Raw genomic sequence first — 26,756 nt, 5'->3', positions numbered from 1 at the left:
GTGGCAACCTTTTCACTTTTCAGAGATTTTTGCCGTTTTGAGGTTTGAATGTGTTACATGTCACTTTATTCATGAGGAAGGCACTGCAGGCCCAACAGTGCAGTAACAGAGGTTTTATTTAGAAAGCGTTCCTCTAATAATTTTATATAAATATATATTTAAAGTTTTTTTATATTTAAAATTAAAATAAAAAGTTGAAAATAAACAAAAAGTGCAGCATTGAGCATTAAATTCAATCACGTATACTTTTTTATAGCATAACAAAGTTGTTGTGTAAATGCATTAATGGCAAAATCATTTAATAGAATGTATATAAACAAAAATGGCATTGCATATGTAAATATGATGCCCATTATGTCATATTCTGATTGAATTATTTGTTATATATCATTCGAAATATAAGTGGGAGAGCCAAGGAAAAAACTGAACGCTCTATAATATTTATTTTTCTATTTCTGAATACACTGTGCCCCATTACAAAAATGGTGCATGACGCCCCTGAAATGAACTACAGGAACAGTTGTCTTTATAAAGCATTCAAACTACTTAGAAGTAGCCACCTATATGCTGTAAACCACATGGCAGTCCACAAGGTTTTGTAAGGGTGCCACAGAGTGAGGATGCAGACACAGATTTTTGGGCCCAAGTGATGCATCACTGGCTTCAGTACAGCAGACAGCACGGCCACATTACAAATCGCAATAACACCAAAATTTCAGGATTCTGTGCCCGGTTTGAAAGAGGAGTAGCCAGGCTGTTCTAAATATGGCCCAAATATCATGGCAGAGAAAGAACAGATGCCTCTTTCAATGGTTTTGGTGAATAGTGGAGAACTCTGGAGGTTTGTTGGAGTACATAAGCCACGTTCACTGACCCAGTAAATAAGTCAAACTAAAGGCCAGTATGGTAACAAAAAAGGCAGACAGTTTTTTTCACATTGTCAATTTTGGTGCCTTCTAATTCATAGCCACAGCCTAGCAACATCGGTACAAGACGCAAGTGTACCGCAGTTCAAGGAATATAAAGGCATGCTCACATTATTCCAACCAAACCATACCCGAGCGCATTTAACCCCCAAAGCCTGGTTTGTTTGACTAGTGTGATCACTTTGTACCATGCCCGGGCATGGTTTGCTTAATTGCGCCCTGACAGGCTTGCAGTGGTGGGCTTGGGTGTGGTTCACTTGGGCTCAGGGGCAGAATGTGCAGTGTGAGTGCAAATCGCACCAGAGAACGGTTCCAAAAGAGAGAGGTCAATTGCCCGACCACTTGCCTTCATCTGCTTTCGAAAAACCTTCTGATGCACGCAGCAGGGTTACGTGAATGTCTGAGCTACACATGCGACAGAGTCCAGTGAGAGTATTTACTTCCTGTTTTCCTTAAAACAATCGTATCCTACTGACAAAAGCATGCCGGGACTCGGATCTGTCAAAGTACAGTGTGAGAGTGTGCTTCTTGGGGAGTAGGGAGGGAGGACAATCGTGTTCAAGCACAGTTCGGTTGGTTAGGTCAGGGGTGGCGAACATCAATCCTGGAGAGTTTAGCTCCAGCTCTAATCAAACACACCTGAACAGGCTAATCAAAGGTTCTAGAAAGCTACAGGCAGGTGAGGTTTAATCAGGGTTGGATTGGCTAAAATCTGCAGGACTGTGGCTCTCCAGGACCGACATTCGCCACCCCTGAGTTAGGTGATATGAGTGCGCCCTAATGTGAACAAAGACCATTGGGTGAAGGGGGGAAGCAATCAAACTTATGTTTCAGACCAGGCAATCAAACCAAGTATGAAAGCACCCTTAGTGGCCTTAAACTTTATAGTTTTTAAATAAGCTAAAGCATGGGTCTTCCTGGAGGGCACCTGTCCTGCATATTTTAGTCCCAACCCCAATCAAACACACCTGAACTTGCTAATCAAGTTGTTCAGAGGTACCTACAAATTAGAAGCAGGTGTGTTGGAGTAGGGTTGGAACTAAAATATGCATAACAGTTGTCTCCATATAATTTAACTGTGTGCTCAATATGATAAAACACATTTAGAATAGACTCTCAAAACTTGTCCAACTCTGAGACCACACTAATCCTATACATCAATGGCAATGCATTGGTACTTATTTCACAAGCTAACCAGATTTCAAGTCTGACATGTCAGTTGGGGCAGAGAAGGGTGGGAGCTGTATTTCAGATACTTCAATGCCTTGATTTTGGAAAAACATAAAAAAAATGCATATGTAGTTTTCCTACCAACAGCATTGAGTTGATGGTCGGTTGAATTGCTGAAGCCTGTAATGGTCAAACCAACATCATCTAGCATTTAATTGGCACCACTTCCCATTTCAATGTAGCATGTAGGTAAGACACATTTATTTCCATGTCGGATCCTACCAAAGGAAATAAGCATGTGCCTTCATTCAGAGAATCAAGAACTTCTTATTTAAGAACCTACAACTAAATAATTTTCATGAAATTTGCTGATGGAACAACATGCTATGAATATGTAATGTTATAAACTTGGGTCCATGAATTACTGTAATAATTAGGGACCCAATAAATAGACACACAACTGATCAAACCCAACAGGGCAACCTTTCTATCCATACCTTATTACTATAAATACTCATTCGTGTTTAAAAAATAAAGACTTTTCTGGTGTAATAAAACATCAAAAACACATCAAAAACACGAAAACACATTAACAGAAAATCAAATGATAAGTTTTTCTGAAGAAGGACATGCATTTTAAAGTTATCTGACTTTGACCTGGCAAATGATAAAACATAACAATAACCAATGGCTTTATTATGTTTTTTTTAAGGGATATTTAACCCCAAAATGAAAATTCTGTCACCATAACTCACCCTTAAGTTGTTCTAAAACTGTATATATTTGTTTGTATTGTTGAACACAAAGGAAAAGGTCTAGGAAATTCCCCCTTTGCAATGCAACTCTCTTTTTCCACATATAAGAGATATGTTTTTGCTATATTTTTTAGAGGCCTTTTATAACTAAATGATTTATCTCCTCATATCAAAACTGATTGTAATCCAGCTGAAATTCCGTTGAGGACTTCATTCCATAAGTCAGTTCCTGACCCCAAACTTGCAATAAAAAAATAAGTATATTGTTTGAGTTGATGTAGCAACCATAGACTGTAAAAATATTGACATAGTGTCCCATCTTGGCATCGTGTCACCGCGCATCACTCACAGTTAACCAAAAATGGGTAAAGAGGCTGGACGTGGGGGAAGCTTAAGTAGCTGGTTGCTGAAACCACACCCGCCTAGCTCGACAGTAGGGACAGTAGTGGCAGTTCACCTGTCACTCAAGTGGCCACGCCCTTAATTATGCAGAATTTTAAGGCTTAATATAATTTAAACAAAAATTATACATTATCTTAGTCCCACTTCTGACATACGTTTTTTTTTTAGCTTGTCACTAAACACTCTTCAATTACAATTATTGATATAAGTATCTTATAACATACATCAACTTGATGCAACCTGGACACATCATCAGTGATGTTTCCTGGGGTCACGGAGTGTTTCGGGTCTTTCAAGTACTCTCACCCAGGCGACCCAGCTGAGGTTGATCAGGCCCCAGCTTGTTCCATGTAGCTCTACCCCACCCATGGTTCCCCCCTTATCCACAGTCACCTTGAGGCAACTTCTGCTGACTCCGTGACCTCCTTGATGGCCCTTCGCTTACTGGCCCCTACGATGCCCAGGATGTTGTAAACCCTGCAGAGAGACTGGCCAGCAAACCCTCTGCATCCCACCTCAGTGGGCTCACACCGCGCTCGCCATCCATTGCTCCGGAACTCCTCCACTAGCTCAGCATATTTTGTCCTCTTCCTCTCATTGGCCTCTTCGATACGGTCCTCCCAGGGTATGGTGAGTTCTAGGAGAACAATCTGCTTGGTTGTCTCTAAGATTAGAGTATCAATATATAATGTAAATATTATTTACAGTACAATATGTGATTTTACAGTAAAATTACAAATTTGCACAAACTTTTTAAAATAAAACTTACTGCTTTCATTTCAAGTCCAACTTACCTACCAAAATAAAATAAATCTACTTAATAATACATGAAACATTTCTTAAATAATTCAGTACTCTTTACCAACATTAAGTATTTAAAGTTTTTATCAATTTAGTATCCAGGCACAAGGGATTATGGGAATTTCTTACAACATCAAGCAGACTTGAACGCGCTAAAGTTTTTGATTAAAATGTACTTTGTTTTTTAGGACTATGTGCAGTGACTATAAAACAGTTAAATAATACAAGAAAAAATACTTATGAAGCTAACTCCTCCCCCTCCCCGTGCTTTCGTGAACGCGCCCAATACCCACCCCCAAATCCTTCTTGTCGTTTATTGGCTGGAACACTTTGTTTTGTTTTGTGGTGCTAGGTTTGGCCACTGTGTTTATATTGCAGTTTGCGAAGCCTAGGCTGTCAACAGAGATCGCGTTTTTTACAGTTTGATCAGCGGACAGGCAGCAAGCAGATTGTGAGGAGATGTTTACTGTATGTAACAAAAAAATGTTTATGGTCTAAAACGCGTGAATTCGCTTAGAGCACCTTTACAGTGTCAAACCCAAAGAGATATTCTTTCTAAAAGTGAAGGCTAATGCTTGCCTTCCTAAAACACCTCATTTAAAAATGACTATGTCATTGTGTGGGAAGATTTGCATAAAAACGGCCAAATGTATATGCAAAGAAAGAAGGCATTACTTTTTTCTTGCTGTAGAATCGTTGCTGCTGCCGCATTGTCGTGGAAATCACGCTGTGCTTTGGAAACTGATATATATTTTCTGCAATGTCATATAATCCTTTTAAACAAAGTTGATGTTCCAAAAAACAAACGACATCCTATTTATTCTTGAATTTCTGTACTCCAGGCTAAATTAGAGTTATGGTGTTAAAATCCTTGAGCAAAAGTAAAACAGGGCAGGTATGCTTAAAATGTATACATTTAAATATTTAAATACAATCATATTTGCTTTACAAGTCAATTCAACTTGCATTCAAGTTGAAATTGCTTAGATTTTTTGGAGTTGAATAAAAAAATGTTAAAAAACAGCAAAACACACAGCCCGTTTGATGTATTTAAAAATTGAAAGCATAAAAAAGTAGTGTAGGAAATAATGATGATATAAAATATTAATTGTTGATTTGTGTGCTTCCAAACTGCTTGTGTTTTCCACCAAAACAAAGTTTTCCATTGCAGAAAAAGTGCCTAAATAAATAAGGGAACATTAGAACAAGACTAGGGATTAGAAAAGCAACATTTTCCAAACCTTCAAGAAAAGGAGGGTTATTTATCCGCAAATGTTTTTCATCAAAATCACACCTCGTGGATGTGGTACATATATTTAAAGGCCTTCATTTAAAAGTTTCAGTAGGAAGAGATGTGATAAAACAAGCAGAACCATTTAAATTGCAGCGTAAGGGACTGCCAAATGCTTTACACTTGATTCTCAAGTGATGAGTTGCAACCTTAAAATAGTTCTCTTTTAGTAGAAAATAATATAATGCATATATAATCATATAGTTATGCAGTGGTGTAGTGGTGTCTGGAGAAGTGGGTATACTCTTAGTTTATGCCCCCAGTAGAAGTGGGTATACCCCATGCCATCAAATTAAGAGGTGGGTATACTCCGTATACCTGCGTATACCCTGCACTTCCCCTACTCTAGTTATGCATACTATAGTAAAACTAAGATTTTGCAACATTGTTGATAAAAGATATTACATTTATCTGTCACTTCGTAGAAGCTCATAAAATGAACATGAACAGGTTGCCCACATCCCCGATAAAGAAATAAATAATAAAAGTTAAATGGGACATATCATGAAAATCTGACTTTTTCCATGTTTAAGTGCTACAATTGGGTCCCCAGTGTTTCTATCAACCTAGAAAATGTGTAAAAGATAAACTCAGTAACTTAGTTACCATTCTCTGCAAGCATGTGAAAAAATAGGTAATTGAAATTTGGCTCCCCTTGTGATGTCAGAAGAGGATAATACCACCCCTTAATCTGCATTATCCAAACACGCGAATGCCATTAAGTGCAGAGAGCAACTCATTTGCATTTTAAAGGACACACCCAAAAATGGCATATTTTTGCTCACACCTACAAAGTGGCAATTTTAATATGCAATAATAAATATTATATTTTGAGCATGAACTTCACACATGTACTCTTGGGACGCCAAAGATTTATTTAGCATTTTTAAAAAGTCTTGTGAAATGTCCCCTTTAAATAAAAAATAAGTATAAAAATGACCAAGACTTAAAAATATGTTTGCTTGCAAAAATGAGAATTATGGTGTTATAATCCAGTCATCCTTGTATATGATCATGCAGTTTAGATCCTAAATCCAAGTTCTAGTCTTAGTTTTTGTTCGGTTGTGTCAGGATCTAAACTTATGCTCTCTGTCTTTTGTGATCTTGTATGATCTTGATTTGTAATGTGCTTTTCAGTCATGTATTGTGTGTGTGTACACACATGGCTCTTCTACAGTATTTGCCATTTGTGCCCCTGTCATGGGTCTTGACCCCACCCCTTGTTAATTATCCCATTATTAGTTCAAGTCCTTCACCTGTTTACTCTACACAGTTCCTCTCCTATTTAATGCCGTTATGTTTGCTGTACTGGGTTCTTGTGCCTTTGTGGTGTTCTTGCGTCATCCTTATGTCAAATCAAATGAAACTAAATTTAGTCTAGAAAAGACAAGAATATGATCTCTGTTTGTATGGTTTGGACTCTTGTAAAGATCTTTTGTTTCTTAGCACTGTCTGCGTTCTTTCAAACCCGGTGCATGGTTTGTGCCATCCAGAATGTGCCTTTATTCCAAAGGTATAGAAAAAACGTAGGTGTGGATTTGAAAACCTACAAATCCCAAGGAATGTTTGAGAAATTTGAGAATGTTAGAATAAAGTTCTGGTAATAATAAACATACAGTGCACATTGCATAGAATATTTCACGATACATCAAACAGCCAGTGAGAACCATCTATATATGTGCAGTACAACATATAAGAAGGTGGCAAAACCAGGCGCCTACCTGGAGTTTAAGTGAATTCAGATTGTAAGGCTGACGAAAGGCCTACTAGTTTGTGGAGGGTATGGAACGAATTACAAGGCCTGGTAATGCATGAAGATCTAGCAGATAGTCAAAGGCTCTTTGCCTGATGAGGTCCTTGGATCAAACAGCCATCTAACAAGATAAGCAACCTGCCCTTGCGTTTGGTGTTCTCCATGTTAACGCTAATACCTTTCACTTTCCGAAACCGTGAAAGTGAATCTGAATGATTCGCTCATTTGCGCTCTTGGTGAGCAATGGAAACGCGTGAATCAGTGCTAATTTTCCCATCAGGCTTAATTCCACGCTCGCCACCAACGACGTTCCTTCATTTGATGTTTTCAGGACTTAAGTGGCTCAGCATGTTGTCGTATGGGCTGGATTCTGAAGTCACATCCTCACATGAATGAAAAACAGGCTTATGCTTCCTTTGGTTAATGCATTGGTCTTTCACCCAAGGGGGGAATGTAGATTGATATCCTGATGCAAAGGGAACGTAACTACTGAAGACTATTCATGTTGGCATACGGAAACCCATTTTTTTACTGGCGAGTACCTACTTGTGAGTCTGTTGTCATATGATCTGTCTACATTGCTGGAGGTGACTGAAACACTGTTGGTTGGTGGATGTTGTTCCTTGTCGACTGCACGCAGGTGCCAGTTTTTGGCTTGGACAGCCAGTGGTTGTTGCCGCATCATTTCGAGTTCTGGTCCCTGTTGCATCGCCACTGGATGGATATCACAGGAAAACTCCCTTTGAAGATTAATACCTTCTTTTTACTTGTGCGATAAAATTACATAGTTGTTTTTTTTTTGTGATATATGTGTTCAGGGGATCTTGTCAAAAAGTTTATACCCCTTCAAAATTTTAAGAACACAAAGAAAGTCTCCTTACACTTTATTTTACAGTACCTTTTTTACACATGTCACATGTAATTATTACACTGTAAAAAGTGAAAGTTGGATCTACTTAAACATTTATTCGATTGGTAACACTTGAAAAATGTTTTTTCCAACTTAAATATTAACACTTTAAGTAAAAATCTAAGTCTTTAATTTCCTAAGTTTTATTAACTAAAATTTGAGTGAAATAAACTTAAAAAAAAGTCTTCAATTGGTAAATATTTTCAGTTAAAATGAGAAAATCTAAGTTAAAAAATACAGTTTGAAGTAATTTTTAAGTTAATAGTATAACAGTAAATTATCCTATGTATAATAACATGCAACCCTATAGTAATTAGATGTTGTTAATTGTAAGTAGGCCTTCTCTGCATTTAAATGTTTTATTACACTATAACTGAGCCCTAAAAAATAGTGTAACTGAAAGTGCTAAACAAATTCATTTCTTCTTGTTGTTGTTTTTTTGGGTTTTTTTAGGTGAAAAGTGAAGACTAATACAACGGATATACACTCACCTAAAGGATTTTTAGGAACACCTGTTCAATTTCTCATTAATGCAATTATCTAATCAACCAATTACATGGCAGTTGCTTTAATGCATTTAGGGGTGTGGTCCTGGTCAAGACAATCTCCTGAACTCCAAACTGAATGTCAGAATGAGAAAGAAAGATTGATTTAAGCAATTTTGAGCGTGGCATGGTTGTTGGTGCCAGACGGGCCGGTCTGAGTATTTCACAATCTGCTCAGTTTCTGGGATTTTCATGCACAACCATTTCTAGGGTTTACAAAGAATGGTGTGAAAAGGGAAAAACATCCAGTATGCGGGAGTCCTGTGGGCGAAAATGCCTTGTTGATGGTAGAGGTCAGAGGAGAATTGGCTGACTGATTCAAGCTGATAGAAGAGCAACTTTGACTGAAAAAAAAAACACTCGTTACAGCCGAGGTATGCAGCAAAGCATTTGTGAAGCCACAACACGCACAACCTTGAGGTGGATGGGCTACAACAGCAGAAGACTCCACCGGGTACCGCTCATCTCCACTACAAATAGGAAAAAGAGGCTACAATTTGCATGAGCTCACCAAAATACATGGATCCATCATGCCTTGTTACCACTGTGCAGGCTGGTGGTGGTGTTTGGGATGTTTTCTTGGCACACTTTAGGCCCCTTAGTGCCAACTGGGCATCGTTTAAATGCCACGGCCTACCTGAGCATTGTTTCTGACCATGTCTATCCCTTTATGACCACCATGTACCCATTCTTTGATGGCTACTTTCAGCAGAGCTCGAATCATTTCAAATTGGTTTCTTAAACATGACAATGAGTTCACTGTACTAAAATGGCCCCCACAGTCACCAGATCTCAACCCAGTAGAGCATCTTTGGGATGTGGTGGAACAGGAGCTTCGTGCCCTTGAAGTGAATCCCACAAATCTCCATCTACTGCAAGATGCTATCCTATCAATACGGGCCAACATTTCTAAAGAATGCTTTCAGCACCTTGTTGAATCAATGCCACGTAGAATTAAGGCAGTTCTGAAGGTGAAAGGGGGTCAAACACAGTATTAGTATGGTAATCCTTTAGGTGAGTGTACAGTATAAAGACACCTTAGTGTTTTGGGGCAATGCTATTTAAAACAGTACAAGGCATGAAGCAAAAATGTCACCAATTATAAAAAGAAATTCTGGAAAAACTTGCACAGAAGATTCAAATGTGCTTTGTCAATTCATAAAAAGTCACCCAAGAAGGTTTTACCCACCCTATGTTTCTTCTGTGTCCAGCTAACCTCTTGATTTGGTGCAGGAAAAGTGTTTATGGTCGCAGGGAACGGCTCTAAAATGGTTCAGACACCTGGAGATTGTCATAGCGCCAGAGTTCTGGCTGATTGAAAGTGGCAAATAAACACTTCTTACATTCTAGTATAACCAGAAGCATTCCTCACTCCAGTCTCATGCTATGAGACATACGCTACTCCTGCCAGCTTCTGATATCCAAGACCAGACTTTCCAGTGCATTATTTACTATAGATGAAACATTCTGACAAACCATTCAAAGAAATTCAGATGCTGTTTTGACTGTCCGTCTTCAAAAGTGATGGGGATACATTTAAAATGTGAAAATTTTCAAAATACTGATGTCATGGAACGTTCTGTTTAATTACTTAAAGCGACGTGTGAGCGAAAATGTGGTCTAGAGTCGTGTTTTAGCATAACACTGCAATGATCCTGCAATAATAGAAAATGTTATTTATAGTAACAAAACATAGAGGAGGGAAATGAGGGCATTTAATCACGACTATTTATAATTTAAAACTCATAAAGCAATAACAGAATAGTTCAGCCAAAAATGAAAATTCTGTCATCGTTTACTCATGCTAAAATCTTTCCAAAGTGTTATGGCTTTCAGTCATGAAACATAAAAGGAGAGACTTGTAAAAATCTCTAAGTCACTCTGTTTCTACAAATAAAAGCATACAGTGATTGATGATGCTACTTAATGTTGAAAGTGATAAAAATATCACTAAAAATATCAATACGTAGTTTTCAAAAGTCACTGTGTGTGGAACTGACAGGAATTGTGATTTAATTAGTTATGAAATAGTCATTTTCATAAAGTTTTATAATTGTTATTTTTTTCACCATTTAAAATTAAATACAAATTACAATAATACAAAGAAAGCACAATTTATATAAAGTGCAGGAACAAAAGGTATAAGGCTTAATTAAAGCCTCCACCTACTTAATACAATACGATTGTATTTGTTAACATTAGTAAATGCCTTAGCCAACATGAACTAACAATTAACCATGTCGTTTTTCAGCATTTATTAATCTTTGTTAATGCCAATTCAGTTGTTCATGTTAGTTCATAGTGCATCAAAAATCCTTGTTGTACTAACCATTTTAACTTGTTTTTCTAAGTTATGTCAACACTGTTAGACTTAACTGTAATTTCTACAGTTACTTACCACAAAATGCCAGGTAAAATACCATCATTTTCTTTTCCAGTTCATTACTGTAATATGCATTGCATTATGGGTATTAACATTTAATTTACAGTGATTTACTGTATGTTTTGAATTTGGGGTAGACTGCTGTAAAAAACAGCAGTAGTGCTACTGTAGTTGAATAAAACAGTGTTATTAAAGCATATCAAATGGAAAAATAAAATGTATTTATGAAATGAAATACATTTTATTTGTTATCCTTTTAGCAGTGAAGCAAATTTCAAAATGTTAATTGTTTTTCAGCAGTGTAAATAATTTCTTGAGAATTGTAGATAGAAACAAGAAAGGGATTATTTATAAATGCTTGACCGTCAGATTTGAATTTGACCTCAAGACTTCAAAACACTACTGACGCCAAGATTTCGCTCCTCAAAGTGTCGGGAGAGTGATAGAAGAGGCTACTTAGGGATTGTAGCGAGTAACTTTTATCAAGTGACTATGTGTTATGGACCTATGACACGGGTGACCTGGGTTCAATTCCCCTTCAAGGCAATATATTTTTTAAAACTAGGTTACAATAAGGGTATCATACTGTAAAATGGAACTGCGTTTAAGGCATCATACTGTAAAAAACATGTACAGTTATGGTACTGTAATGGGGCAGTTACAGTTACCGCATATATACAATAAAAAGTCTAACAGTGAACTTCATAAAAATGTAGGTTCAACTGACATAATTCATAATTAAGTTGTTTAAAGCGTAACTAAACCCCTGGTCAGAGCCTGACTCCACCCACTGGCAATATTTGAAAAATGCAAGAAAAGTGGCCAGATCCCAACGGAGATAGAGGGGACGAACTAAGCTCGTACCAAGTGTGTTGTAAGATTGTAACTAGGGCGTGGTGAGCTTGAACTTGCTTACGTCACGAGTTCTTTTTTGGACCCAACATCCAATAGGAAAATTAAACTGCAGTAGCCACCGTTCAACCTAAAGAGGGCAGCACTCAGACATTTTTACACCATATATTATAGTATTGAAACACTTTATATCAAAATGTCAAAAAACGTACTAAAATCAATGAACAGCACTAATAAAGCATCATTCTTACAGATCATTAACTAAAAAAAGTTGGTTTAGGCTTTAGTTACTCTTTAAACTTCATTCTGCATTTTTGTACAATATGTTACCATAACTTGAGTATATCTCTTTAGTCATATGGGCTACTGGCATAAAGGGTTTTTTGACCATCATTATGAACTGTCTTTGTATGGAGATCATATACCTGAAGATTCTTTTAAAAAAATCCTTTTGCATTTTAGTAAACATGTTTTTAACCTCATGAGGTTGAGTAAATGGTGATATTGTAATCTTGAAGTAAGCTTTTCTTTTACCATGAAGTCTTACGTATACCAGTGTTTTGAAAGACGATGCCTTAATCGCTACAAAAGAGCCAATTTGCTCATATCCAAAGGCTTTGAGAGCAAGTAATCACCCCAAAATAAGGGAGGTCTTATTTTTGTACGATACAATCATTAGGTCTCCATCACTCTGACCACTCTGACTTTCTTCATCTTACCTCTTTGGCCATTTATTCTGGGTTGCATATGGACAAGAAGGAGACACAGTATGGAAGTAATTAGGAGTCTTTTGAACAGCATCAAGCTTACTTTCACTTATCCTTTAAAGAGTCTTATCAGTCCTGATGAGATAATGTTTGCTTCTTTCACTTGTAAATGTCGACCACATCGACAGTTGGAGTCCAAATGCCCTGGTGCCTCATAAACACTATTTTTTATAAATGTAAAACTGTTTTACATTAATGCTAGAGTTATTATTGATGTAATTATTAGTTTGAGACTAATCATTTTATCTTTACTTGGGTGTATCAAGTTCCAAATAAAGAGATATAATAATAATAATAATAATCAGCAGTGATTAAGCATCTTTCATTTGTATTAATGTGAATCAATTGTACATATTTTCATGTTTTTAATAATCTATTAACATTTAAAGTTTTTGATAAACATTTGTAGTAATGTAGTTTGTTGAATTTCTAAGTCAAAAGTACAAAAAAATCTGTATCTCCCAAGCCAGATTTACTCCAACCACAATAAATTACTTGTGACTTAATGACCAGATGACTATTCAGCAAAGCTCCGCCTTTTTGGTCCCACATGACCTTTAGTTAACATTAACAACACCGCTATTGAGAACAGCATTAAATGTTTTAATAGCACTAAGATGTCTCGAAAATATTTTAACATCGCTGATATTACCCAAAAATATTTTGTTGCTATGTGCCGCTCGGCCATATACGGCGTAATAAAGAGGAAGATGACTTTGGTATCTGGAAAGAATGATTCGCTAACACATTAGGAAACAGACATGGGTGGCGATTGCCGTTCAGAATGATGAGGGTTTATTGGGTACGTGGTAAAAATGAAGTTCATTAAAGCAGACACAAGCTATGTACCACTACAGACATTAGAGCCAAGTGACTGAACTCCAAATCACTTCTCCAGTTCCCATAATCCCTTGAGTCTGATATGAGAAATGCAGAAAAATAAAACTATTTTATGCACATATTTAATAAGAAATGTGCTATTTTTATTCTCACAGAGTACTGTGGAAATTATGCCTTTGTCACTACATATTGGGTGAGAAATTACAGTTACATTATCAGAAAAAAATGGTTCCTAGCTGTCACTGGGGCAGTACTCTTTAAAATGTACACATTTGCACGTAAATAGTTATTAGTACCTCAGAGGTACGTACTGGTACCAAAGAGTTCATATTAGTACCCCAAAGGTAAACATAGATAACAAATACCTAAATATTAAGACCTTTTTAAAGGGTACTACCCAAGTGACAGCTAAGAACAACTTCTGGACCTTTTTCTGACAGTGTACAACAGTGCTAGACATGAAGCTCTGAAACAGGTCCCCCAATATTTTTTCTATCATTTTTTTCTTGAAAACCTTCTGCGTGCCAGAAGTGTGCACAATCCCATATGGCAAAAATACAGTTTGGCCGCTCACGGCTACTGAAAAAAACATGATGGCCACTTCATGTAAGGGCACTCATGGTGTATGTAATTAAAAATATATATATATATATGTAAATGTTTAGTTGTTGATTCAACTAAAAAAATTTACATGTTGCATAAATAATGTATAAAAATAATAAAAGCAGAGAAAAAAAGTTCTAGTGCATTTGCATTCTTCTACATTACAAAATTATAGTAATGAATAATCTTTTTTAAGATTTAGAAATTTCAGAAACCTAATTTAATGGCTGCAATTTATGTAACTAGAAAAAAACGAAGAAAAAAAAAAATTCTCACAGTTTGCAGCTAAATCCACACTTTTTTGAGCATTTAACTGTACCGCTTATTCTTCATTTTGGCAAAATGGTCAATCACCTGACTCTTAACCGCAGGGCTCGATACTTTTTTCACTGGTTGCACTGGAGCGTCTAACTTTTTTCTTAGGTTCACCAGAACAAAAGTTAGGTGCACCCACATTTTTGTCCATATCGCATTTAATGCCGCAGTTTTACAAGCACCCAACCCTGTTAACCCGCATGAGGACACTGGCATCCTAAAGAGTTCTTTATTTACATTAATTCAAAGTTACTGTTAGTTTTAAATGTACTTACCTCAAAAAACTATATGGCATTAAAAAAGTTAAGACTTAAAGGAACAGTATGTAAGAAATGTATATCAATTAATCATAAAATGGCACTGATATGTCACTAGACATTAAGAAATCATTTTCATTTCAAATACTTATATCACTGACAACAGTGGTCTGCATGGCCAGGATATTGTCATTTAAAAAGTGGAGTTGCAGCCCTCAACTGATGTTTATGTTGTCATGTTGTGTATTGGCCACCAGTTGTGTGATTGCAGTACCAGTTTTAGCCACAAGTTTTGTGATTGCAATACCAGTTTTGGCCACAATCCTACATACTGTTCCTTTAAGATACAGTTTTTGACCTTTATTTTATTCAGAAAGTCCTATAGTGACCGTAATCTCTTCATTTTTGTCAAGAGTTATGAATTTAATTTTTAAGTATGACACGTACAGGAATATCTGGACCACGGCCAATCGAAGGGATGAGTCCGCCCTTCACTATCTCTGATTGGGTTATCCCACGACATGGACCTAATGTGCTTGTTGTTGAACCAAAGGGAGACTTTCAGAGACAGAGTTGTAGAGACTTTTAATCCGTCGAACGGCTGGTCGCACTGGTGCAACCTAATATTTTTTTAAGGCGCACCATTGAGAAACTGGTCGCACTTTCGAGCCGTGAACAGACAGGAAAGCAAGATGGTGAAGCCTGTCTTGTCCCATTGTGCACCTCATCCATGTGACATCAGTGGGTCAGATAGAATGTGTTGAAGCATCGAAAATACATTTTGGTCCAAAAATAAAAAATTACGACTTTATTCAGCATTGTCTTCTCTTCCATGTCTGTTGTGAAGTGAATGCGCGAGACTAAAGTCACGTGACTGCAGTGATGCAGATGACGTATGACGCGGCTGACATGTTATCTGGTGCACCCCAGTTGTTTTTGTTTTGTTTTTTTGTGAGCCCGGGCTTCATTTACAGTCTGAGGGAGATGCACACTTTACGTTTGAAAAAAAGAACTTCGCAAACATGAGGATAACACGTCATCCGCGTTATGAGAAGACAATGCTGAATAAAGTCATAATTGTTGTTTTTTTTTGGACCAAAATGTATTTTTGATGTTTCAACACATTCTAACTGACCCACTGATGTCGCATGGACTACTTTGATGATGTTTTTGTTATCTTTCTGGACATGGACAGTGTACCGTATACGTAGATTTTCAATGAAGGATCAGCAAGCTCTCGGACTAAATATAAAACATCTTAAACTGTTCTGAAGACGAACGGAGGTCTTACAAGTTTGGAACGACATGAAGGTGAGTCATTAATGACATTATTATAATTTTTGGGAGAACTATCCCTTTAAGAGATCAAAAATGTTGATCCATCTCACCAACCATTTTGTCAATGCAGGGTACAGGTTCCTTTTCAGCTTCTCTGCATCACTGAGGTCACTTACTGCTCCACAACCAGAGTCCACTACATAAACCTCCATTTGTTTCTGCTTCTGCCTTTCACTAGTAGCAGAACATGGCTCTGGGATCTGATTTGCTGCACAAATGGTCCTGACAGTCTCATAAAGCATAGCAGCTTTCTCATCTGTGCCCATCTGCTTTAAAGTGTCACACAGCTTCTTTGTACTGTATTGTTTTACTCTGCAAATTTATGTGCAGATTACACTTATCTGTCTCAGTTACAGACATACATGGTTAAACATTATCAGTATATTGTGGAAAGTCTGCTAAGTTTGGCATGGAACCCCACTGCCAATGGCATTGCTGATGCTGGAGAGACACTGAAGAACTGCAGAGATATTCTGTAAGATCGCATTTACAGACTGCAGCTGACTTGACCACCAGGTTGACCAAGTTTGGATGGCTGTAACTTCAGCTGATTTTAAACATCTTTGATTTTTACAAGTGAAACAGTAAAACATTACTTCATACTCTGAAACAGGTCAAAGAGATCATTGGCCTCCAGCAGACCTGAGAAGTATGACATAAAACTAGGTTAAGCCAGTGGCGAGGGTACAAAAGGGCCAGGGTGGCACTGGCCCACTTAGGTTGATGCCTGACCCAATAAGAGAAGAAATCACATATAAATCACATATAAAGCAGAAGAAATCACATATAAATTAATATTTTAATTACCTAATTATCTCTCAAATACGCATCATTCAGAAATAAGTAACTATTTATATAGAAGTTTATCATGTGCCTGTGTTTCTAAACCTTGCAAATTTTACCATTCAAGCCATTTTAAACACGCAAACACAGAACCTCTTTGCGCTTGACAGGACACATACACACAAAATTATCTCGAAATACCACAAGGGCAAGTATTCTCTTAAAAACAGTCAGTTATGTTGTAAATGAACATAAACAGTTTAGCAAGAAATTAGATGTGTGTGTGAGTATAAACGGTTTCATCGGAAGCATGTGCAGTGACGCGATTACGCATCTGAGAGGAACTTTACTTCCAGTCTCTGTTTATTTAATGGTCTGACTAGTTGCTAATCTGAACACTTGAACAAATACCTCGTCGAAAATAACAAATGTTTTGTTGTAGACGAGGAAAGACGCCGATTATGGATAACAGCTATGGGAGGTTTGGCAGCCGATCTGTAGTTAAGATTGTATACATTATAAAGTAGGCAACACATTTTACAAAGTAATGTTAGCTCATTGTAGTTTTACGCTTTAGCTATGATGTGAACTAAGGTAATCTACGTGTTGTTTATTTAGAGTGTTTTCAGAAATAAACTACTCTAAAAGGACTTTGTTGTTATTGATTCTTAGCGGAGTTTACCGGAAGTTACGTGTGTTCCACAAAAGCCGTTTGTTTATGTTATTACTGCTAAAACCGTCTGAATGGATCCGTGCTTATTCGGTCTTAAGTGGCATTATCCGCAATAAATTTGCTTATGTTTGTTTATGTGTTAATCAAACAACAGAAGACTTCTGTAGCTTTATAAAGATTCATTAGGTTTATAGAATGAAGAAGACAGTGTTATTATTCATTTGATTCTATTTTTGTTCCACAATACTACTGTTAAACTTTTTTTCTAACTTTGTAACAAAATCCACTGAGAGGCAAACAAGTTGTAGACCCAAGTGCAGTTTATTTACAAAACAGGAACAAACACAAAACATGGCATGAACACCTCCAGCAGATACAGTACATTTAAACAAATCTTAAAGGCAGGATAGCCAGGATTTGTCTAAAAAACTTTTTTCCAAATTTGTTTAAACTGTCTTTATATTCCAATACATAAGTAAAATGTAAGTACTCTGAAAAAGAGAATATAAAACTCGAGTGTCTGTAGACCTTTCATGACTGTTTTAAACACAGCTAATCATTTTCATTCGGGACAAAGTAAATAATTGGCTCGCGCGACCATGGCTACCACCCCTGTTGCTACAGGATCTGCCCACACATGCGCACACCCGCAATGAAAAAACTTGTTTTTAGCTTTGTCTTATAAATATAACTAGCTCGTTTGTTACCGAATCAAACAAAATATATTTTAAACTTTTCCAGTATCGATATGCTAGCTTAATAGTGAGTACTAAAAGTCATCCTATTTGTTTATATATAAAGTTAGGTGTATTATTACATTATTACATATTACATGATTCTGACATGATGTTACTACATGCACCGCGCCCCTTCCTCTTCCCTCGTCTCAGGTTAATGCTTCTCCCAGCAGAGCGGTCAGTGTTGCACGTTCATGTGTTTTGGGGGCGTGGCTTTAGAAGAAGCCCAGAAAGGAGGGGGTGGTGTGAATGGAAATAATTTGCTGTGTTTAAAGCAGTAGTGAGAGGTCTACAGACACTCGATTTTTATACTCTCTTTTTCAGAGAACTTAAATTTTCCTTATGTATTAGTATATAAAGACAGTTTAAACAAATTTGGAAAAAAGTTTTAGACTTTTTTAGACATAAACCTGCCTACTCTGCCTTTAAGGACAATCGGAAACAAGAGGGCTTTTATACAGACAGGGAACCAATCAAAACATGACACATCAGGGAATGGGGAAACAAGAGACAACCATGACAACAAACACTTTTAAAATAAAAACATGACTATGAGACACAAAACTTCATAATAAAAGACATGGACAATGAACACATAACAGAACTGTGACATAACCCTCACCCTTAAAGGGCAGCTCCTGATGCCCTACGATTAATCAACATACATTAAGTTCAAGTGTGGGTGGGTGGGCCAGGACCGTGAAGCATAGGCAGGCCTCTGCCATGTAGCAATGGCAGGCCTGGATCTTGGAGCAATGACTGGCCTCTGTTGTCGACCAGCGGTGGGCCAGGGCAATGAAGCAGCAGAGGGCATGGCAGGGGCCATCTTGGGAACTGGTGCAGGCATGGATGTTTGGTAACGGAAAATGGTGCAGGCATGGCATATGTTTGGTCATGGGAAATGGTGCAGGCATGGCAGCGGCCATCTTGGGAACTGGAGCAAGCATCTGGTTAGGGCAGAGCTAACAATGGTGTCATGTTTCACATTTTTACCAAACATCCTACCTGAAAAACAAAAAGCTGCATCTCTAGATAAATATATTCCAGCCAGGGAAAACTTCTAAATTAGTTTGATTTAAAATTTCGCTTTTTTTAACCCATAGTTGTGTCCTGAGGATTATGGGATTTAGGCTGTTTTTGGCTGAAATCCCCCCCCCCCCAGGGGCACTAATTTTACACTCTATATTGTGACCAGTGGTTTTTACCAAGAAGGATAAGGGCCAAGCTAAAATAATAAAATAAAACCATCTCAAGATTAAAGTCTTTAAAATGCAAGAATAAAGTCATTATTTAACGAGAATAAAGTTGTTATTTAATGAGAATAAAGTCGTTACTTCATGAGAGTAAAGTCATTATTTAACGAGAATGAAGTCGTTATTTAACAAGAATACGACTTTATTTAAAGAATACGACTTTATTTAAAGTTGTTATTTAACGAGAATAAAGTTGTTATTTAATGAGAGTAAAGTCATTATTTAAAAAGAATAAAGTAATTATTTAATGAGAATTAAGTCATTATTTAAAAAGAATTAAGTCGTTAGTTAACGTGAATAATGTCGTTATTTAACGAGAATGAAGTTGCCTGCTATCACATGAACTTCGTTGTGTGTAGTTGTGTAATGCATTTTGGAAACACACAGACGTGCACGGATTTCATGGATTTCTGCATGCATGAGTCACTTTATGTTTGCAGTTAAAGTGTTCTGCGTCTTTTACAAGCATAAATTTGATAACTGCATTGCGAGATAAATTTAGGTCCAAGCTAAAATAAAAAAAAAACATCTCAAGATTAAAGTCATTAAAATGCGAGAATAAAGTCATTATTTAACGAGAAAAAAAGTCAGAATAAATATAATTTCGAGAATAAAGTCATTATATAACAAGAATTAAGTCATTATTAAATGAGAATAAAGTCGATATTTAATGAGAATAAAGTCATTATTTAACGAGAATGAAGTCATTATTGAACGAGAATGAAGTCGTTAGTTAACAAGAATAAAGTTGTTAGTTAACAAGAATAAAGTCGTTATTTAACGAGAATGAAGTCGTTAGTTAACGAGAATAAAGTCTTTATTTAACAAGAATAAAGTTGCTATTTAACGAGAATAAAGTCATTATTTAACAAGATTAAAGTCATTATTTAACGAGGATGAAGTCGTTAGTTAACGAGAATAAAGTCGTTATTTAACGAGAATGAAGTCGCCTGCTATCACATGAACTTCGATGTGTGTAGCTACGTAATGCATTTTGGAAACACACAGACGTGGGCGGATTTCATGGATTTCTGCATGCATGAGTTACTTTATGTTTGCAGTTAAAGTGTTCTGAGTCTTTTACAAGCGTAAATTTGATAACTGCATTGCGAGATAAATTTATGTTTTGTCACATATATCTTGGATGGCCTAAGGGTGAAAATTTATTTTAGTGAGCTATTAAAACCAATTTTCTAAACTGGGAGTTCAGGTTAAACAAAAAATATTGTTTTTTTTGTACAGGGTTGAAATATGAAACTGGCAGAGAATGAGAAATCTGTGGAAAGGGGTGGCTCAAATATTGACTTCAATTTATCTTGTAATTAATGTTTGCTTTTATAAAAGGCATTTCCAATTGGAATAGCCTTTAGGAAATGAAAAGTATTGGTTATCATTGCTTTCATTAAGGTGCGCTTTTATTGAGTGGAATTCCCAATTGAAATGGAAGATTGTGTACATTCGCCTGGTGAAGGTCCATTGGTATCTAATCTTTGAATTTCCCAGTTCCCTTTCAGTCGGTCACTACGACGTCACGTCGTGACCGACGAATTGGGAACCGCTTCGCGGGTGACCTATCTACTTCGAGAACTATCAAAAACGCCAATGAACTTGGCATGCAGGTATTTGCATAATGCCGGCGCCGCCCCGCCAGGTGCGTATATAAGGCACAGGTGCATAATACCAAATCAGCTTTATTGCTTCGAAGCCGGCAGACATCTGCTCTCGAGAAGCTGTTACTGATCTTCGTAGATCCTGTGCTGTGTGGGAAAAGAATATCTCAGCTTGCTGAAGTTGGTTGGGCAAAGACACCTCAGTGGAGGCTCGCAGTGTTTTTTCCACCCTTTCTCTCTCTCTCTGTCTCTTTAATTTAGGACTTGAGTTCGAGTGAGTGCGTTTGCCTCTCCCTGTGTGTTTCACCAGCTCGCACAAAAGAGTGATTTCCCTAAAAGAGCAGCACGTTTGAGCTTTGTGTCTTTTTAAAGACAGCCACTCATTCGTGTCACGGTCGGGGTCGTCTTTTTAAAGATGGATTTCCGTCCGTGCTCCGTTTCTGGATGCGGTGTGTTTATCGCCCCCCAGGATGGCCACAAGCGTTGTCTCTCGTGTCTGGGGCTCCAGCACGCAGAGGCAGCGTTGCGTGATAGTTCATGCCCCGTCTGCGAGGGCATGACTATAGCGGATTTGCGGAGACGGGTGTCGTTCCTCCGGCAACGGCCCCCGCCTTCCCAGTCTGGTGCTGCTAAGGGCGCAGCTACCAGATTGGCGAAGGATGACCTCCGTATAACGGTGCTGGGTCGGTCTGCTGGTTCGTCCAGTAGCTCCCAGCGCCCTGATCCGTTGCCAGCGGAGGTCCCGATGGAGACGAGTGGCCCGTGTTCTACGGTGTCCTCGCGCTCTGTCGAGCCTCCACCTGACGCGATATCCACCGTAACGTCGGAGGGGGGGTTGTCAGCCTCAGACGTCGATCCGGATCCGCTCCCGCCTTCGGGCCAGGTTGCGGCTTCTGCGTTCGACCCTGAGATGGCAGCCATGCTCGCTCGGGCGGCGGAGGCGGTCGGCTTGGAGTGGACTAAACCTCCCCCACCTGAACCGTCCCGCCTCGATGATTGGTTCTTCGGGGGTGCCAGGGCTTCTCAGTCCTCGCCCCCGGTGCCTTTCTTCCCCGAGGTGCATGAAGAGCTGACGCGGTCGTGGAAAACCCCGTTTTCCGCCCGGAACCGGCCGTATCAGCCTTCACCTCTCACCTCTCTCGAGGGTGGAGATGCCAAGGGGTACACTGGTATCCCGTCAGTGGAGCGCCCGGTCGCGATGCAGTTGTGTCCGGCCGGTGTCGCTTCCTCCTGGCGGGACCAGCCTACTCTCCCCTCACGGGCCTGTAAGCAGTCTTCGGCGCTGTCCGGTGCTGCTTACAAGGCTTGTGGGGAGGCAGCCTCTGCCCTGCATGCCATGGCATTGCTGCAGGTTCATCAGGCTAAGGCTCTGAGGGATCTGCACGCGGGAGGTCACGACTCGGCGGAGTTCTCTGAACTACGTGCGGCTACAGATCTGGCGCTTCGTGCGACCAAGGTCACCGCACGCGCCGTCGGGCGTGCGATGTCTACCCTGGTAGTCCAGGAACGCCATCTCTGGCTGTGTCTGGCGGACATGAAGGACGCCGATAAAACCCGGCTCCTGAATGCTCCGGTTTCCCAGACCGGCCTGTTCGGCGAGACGGTCGAGGAGTTTGCCCAGCAATTCTCCGCGGCCAAGAAGCAGACTGAGGCCATCGCTCAGATCATGCCACGTCGGAAGCGTCCTGCGCCTGCCCCATCCACGTCGGCGCCTCAGCCTGCTCCTCGCCGAGGGCGTCCTGCGGCGGCCGCCTCCGTTCCCCCCCGGGGATCTTCTACCACGCGCGGAACCGGTCGTCAGCAGCCCGCCCCGCCCGCTCACCCCGCTGCAATGGGTGTTAAAATAACATCAAGCGGCCCTGAGACGGGCGACCTAGAGATGGAGGGGATCGCTCTTCGGGAGATGGTGAAGGCACCACTCCCCCCACCGGAGGAGGGCCGGTGGGGGAATCTTGTGTTTCATTTTTCTGTTCCGCCGACTTTTCAGTCGGCACCCACAAATCCACAAAAAGAGCGAATTCCACTTCCATCTCTAGGTCTTCAGATGAGCTCCGGAGATACGAGAGGGCTCATAACCCCCCCTCGTTCTCCGACTCATCAGAGGAGAACGAGAGCGACGCACGGGCTCATAACCCCACCGCGCTCTCAGCCGGTAGGAGACAGCTACGGGCTCATAACCCATCGTCTCCCTCCTCCTTCGCCAGAGGGTGCATCGAGTGGTGTGAGGTGTCTTCAGCAGAGCCTCCCTTACTCAACCACCCAGCAACGGACTCAGGTGAGTGTTATCACACACAACACTGCTGTCGGTGCGGCCGTTACGCACACACCGGCGATCACCTCCGTTGCGCCCGCCGCGGGTACACCGATCGTGCCTTTAGTCCCTCTCGCACGGTATCTGGGGGCGTGGGAACAGCTTCCCAGCCCGTCGCGTTGGCTTTTACGCACGATTCGTCTCGGCTATGCGATCCAATTTGCCCGGCGTCCCCCCAAATTCTCCGGCGTTCGTTTCACTACGGTGAGAGCTGCCGATGCGCACGTCCTCCGTGCGGAGATCGCTGTCTTATTGGCGAAAGACGCGATTCAGCCGGTCCCTCCAGCCGAGATGAGGTCGGGGTTTTACAGCCCTTACTTTATTGTACCCAAGAAAAGCGGCGGCTTGCGACCGATCCTGGACCTGCGTTCGCTGAACCGTGCACTTCACAGAATGCCGTTCAAAATGCTGACGCCCAAACGCATATTTCCATGCATTCGTCCAAACGATTGGTTCGCATCTATCGACCTGAAGGACGCGTACTTTCACGTATCGATTCTCCCCCGACACAGGCCGTTTCTCCGCTTTGCGTTCGAGGGGCGAGCATACCAGTACAAAGTCCTCCCATTCGGGCTCTCTCTGTCGCCCCGTGTATTCACCAAAGTAGTGGAGGGGGCTTTAAAACCCCTGAGAGAGAGAGGTGTGCGCATTCTCGCGTATCTGGACGATTGGCTAATAATAGCTCAAACACGTCAGACGCTGTGCGATCACAGAGATTTAACTTTAAAACACCTCGCTCGTTTGGGTCTTCGGGTCAACTGGGAAAAGAGCAAGCTTTGCCCCGTGCAGAGAATCTCTTTTCTCGGTATGGAACTGGACTCGATCGATTTGACAGCTCGTCTAACAGAAGCGCGTGTACAGTCGATTCTGACTTGCCTGAATACATTCAAGAGCAAGAGCGCGGTCCCGCTGAAACAATTTCAGAAGCTTTTGGGGCATATGGCAGCAGCCGCAGCTGTAACTCCGCTCGGACTGCTTCATATGCGACCGCTTCAGCGTTGGCTTCACGATCGAGTCCCGAGGAGAGCGTGGTTGCGCGGCATTCACCGTGTTATCATTACACCTGCGTGTCGTCGCACTTTCACTCCGTGGTCAGACCGTGCGTTTCTCCGAGCCGGTGTGCCTCTGAGACAGGTCTCCAGGCACGCGATAGTATGCACAGATGCGTCAGACACGGGGTGGGGGGCCACGTACGATGGGCTTGCGGCTTCGGGGGTCTGGACGACACCCCAGCTGCATTGGCACATAAACTGCCGGGAAATGTGGGCTGTATATCTTGCGCTCGTCCGTTTCAGCAACGAGTTACGGGGCAAAGATGTATTAGTTCGTACAGACAACACTGCGACCGTGGCGTACATCAATCGTCAAGGCGGTTTACGCTCGCGTCACCTGTCGCATCTCGCCCGTCACCTCCTCACTTGGAGTCAGAAGAATTTGAGGTCTCTTCGTGCCATTTACATCCCGGGCACGCTCAATGTAGAGGCGGATGCGCTCTCTCGGGCTGCGCGTCCCGGCGAATGGCGACTCCACCCCATTGCGGTTCAGCAAATTTGGAGACGTTTCGGCAAAGCGCAGATAGATCTGTTTGCTTCCCCAGAGACGACCCATTGTCGCCTGTTCTATTCACTAGCCGACGACTCGCTCGGCGTGGATGCATTGGCACACAGCTGGCCGCGAAACATGCGCAAATACGCGTTCCCTCCGGTGAGCCTCATTGCGCAAACCTTATGCAAAATCCGGGAGGACGAGGAGAGCGTGCTGTTGGTGGCACCGTATTGGACAACCAGGAGCTGGTTTCCAGAACTCTCTCTCCTCGCGACAGCCCCTCCGTGGAAGATTCCCCTGAGGAAGGACCTTCTTTCTCAACAAGAGGGCACATTATGGCACCCGCGCCCCGACCTGTGGAACCTCCATGTGTGGTCTCTGGACGGGGCACGGAGGATATGAGTGATTTACCGCAAGAGGTATCTAACACTATTGCTGCTGCGCGAGCGCCGTCTACGAGACAGGCTTACGCGCTTAAATGGAACCTGTTTGTCGACTGGTGTTCTTCCCGAAGTGAAAACCCCCGAGAATGCCCGATTAGTGTTGTGCTTTTATATCTCCAGCGTCGCTTGGAGAATAGGCTGTCACCATCCACTATTAAAGTCGATATCGCTGCGATATCAGCTCACCATTCACCCGTAAACGGTAGAACAGTGGGTCAGCACGACCTAGTCATTAGATTTCTCAGAGGCGCTCGAAGACTGAATCCTTCGCGTCCCCCCTCTATTCCTCCTTGGGACCTGTCCTTGGTGCTGAAATCACTCCAGGAAGCCCCATTCGAGCCTCTGCATAGTGTGAGTGTTAAGTTTCTTACAATGAAAACTTTAACTCTCCTTGCTTTGGCTTCTGTTAAGAGGATAGGGGATATTCATGCATTTTCGGTCGATGAATCGTGCCTTCAGTTCGGGCCGGCTGCATCCAGCGTAACACTGAGACCCCGGCCCGGCTTTGTGCCCAAAGTTCCCACCACTCCTTTTAGAGATCAAGTGGTGAATCTCCAAGCACTGCCTTTGGAGGAGGCAGAACCAGCCATGGCTTTGTTATGTCCTGTTCGTGCACTACGTGTGTATATAGACAGAACGCAAAGTTTTAGGACCTCAGATCAGCTCTTTGTTTGTTACGGTGGTCAGCAGAAAGGAAAAGCTGTCACCAAGCAGAGGATGTCCCATTGGATTGTGGATACTATAGCCCTTGCATATCAAAAGCAGAATGTGCCTTGTCCATTTAATTTACGTGCCCACTCTACTCGCAGTGTGGCATCATCTTGGGCACTGGCTCGCGGTTCCTCGCTAACAGATATTTGTAGAGCTGCAGGCTGGGCGACACCTAATACGTTCACAAGATTCTATAGTGTTCGTGTCGAACCGGTTTCCACTCGGGTTCTTTCTACTAACTAGTTAAGAATGCCGAGGGTCGGCTCGTGTGTCGGCTTGGAGCCTCTATTTTGGTGCTGCACATTTGCACCATTATGGAAGGCCATCGGGGCAAAAACGTCTAAAAAACTGTTTTTGCCTCTCCTCCACCGCCCTGATAGCTGGTGTTGCGGAGCATCCGCTGTCAACCTATCACTGATGTATTCTCTGTAAACCTGTGTAGGCTAGGCATCCACATTTGTCCCCTACGTGGGGTTCATTTGTGTGTATAGTCCGTGGGGTTCTAATCCTCCACGTTTTTCCTTAGCAGAGCCTGCTCTGCATCTCTCAACATACCATGTATTGTTCAGAGACTTTATTTTGAGCAACCTGTCGGTTGTTTCATATATTTTATGTCATCCATTTAACCTTCTTAGGGGATGGCTTCCGCAGTGTTCTAGCTCCGCTCAGTTTAGACGCTTCTCCCAGTTCGCTGCTTCACTATCGTGGGTTAAGGAACAGGTAGTGACCGGCCTTCTGCATTTCGCCTTAGGTTCCGCCCCTTATGTGGAGGGCGGAGGGCT

Source organism: Misgurnus anguillicaudatus, chromosome 23 (assembly GCF_027580225.2).
Source record: "Misgurnus anguillicaudatus chromosome 23, ASM2758022v2, whole genome shotgun sequence".
Lineage (NCBI taxonomy): Eukaryota > Metazoa > Chordata > Actinopteri > Cypriniformes > Cobitidae > Misgurnus > Misgurnus anguillicaudatus.
This window is presented reverse-complemented; position numbering follows the sequence as displayed.